This window comes from Melospiza georgiana, chromosome 1 (assembly GCF_028018845.1).
Source record: "Melospiza georgiana isolate bMelGeo1 chromosome 1, bMelGeo1.pri, whole genome shotgun sequence".
Classification (NCBI taxonomy): Eukaryota; Metazoa; Chordata; class Aves; order Passeriformes; family Passerellidae; genus Melospiza; species Melospiza georgiana.
The window spans coordinates 23204087-23205029 of NC_080430.1; positions in this window are offsets into that span (position 1 = coordinate 23204087).

The following is a 943-nucleotide window of genomic DNA, read 5'->3' on the forward strand; positions in this document are numbered from 1 at the left end:
TATGATTCTGTTTACTTGTGTTGTTCCATACCATTTTAAATTAACTTGGTTTAAAAGAAGTTTCTGACTTTGGAGAAGCAAAAAAATGCATTTTTGCTGGTTGTCTGTGACAGGAATTAGATCATGCTTGTGGGTGAGGATGTAAATTGCCATTCCTTGCAGTGTCTAAGAACCTGCCTCTGCTTAGGTTTAGTAAATAACACTTATCACTGGTTTTGGTGCAGTTCTTTCACTGGCTTTACCTCTTCAAACTATTTCTCTGTACAGTTTCTGAGAAATTTATATAAAAATAGGTTTCCTACTTTTTGAATCTGTATTGTAATTACTATTAATGAAATACTGGTCTGTTTGTTTTTTCTTTTTTCTTTAACTCACATTTAGTGCTTTATTAGTAGGCACTGTGTTTAATTTCATGTTTCTTTGTCTGTCAGCCGTTGTCAAACCTGAAGTATTATTCAAATGCCTGTCTTAGAAGAATGATGGTCTATGATAAGAGTGAGTTGATAGTGTGGAAATGAAACATGCTGATGGTTTTCCCTGGAGATAACTTTTGCAAAAATGATGAAGGTCTGTCTGCTGTCTCATGACCAAGTAGTGACATTCCTGACTTAATAGAAAAGCATTTTTCTTCAGCACCTGCTACAGTGTATGAAGGGCCGTTGTGTATTCTATCAAAAAGGGGAGGAGGGACAACCTTTCTTACAATTTCAAAGATGGTCAAGTGCTCAGAGAACTAAAATAGTTGTGGCAGTTGTGGACATGAAAAGGTAATGACTGTGGTCAAATTTACCTTATGTTTAGCCTTTATACAAAATGTTAAGCTGGACACCCAATATGGTATATTTTTGCTTACACAGTTAAGACTACCAATTTAATGAGACTGTTGTGGACACCAGCTTTAGAGCTTAATAGAAAATGCAAAAATCCTCACAAAATCCCTGGA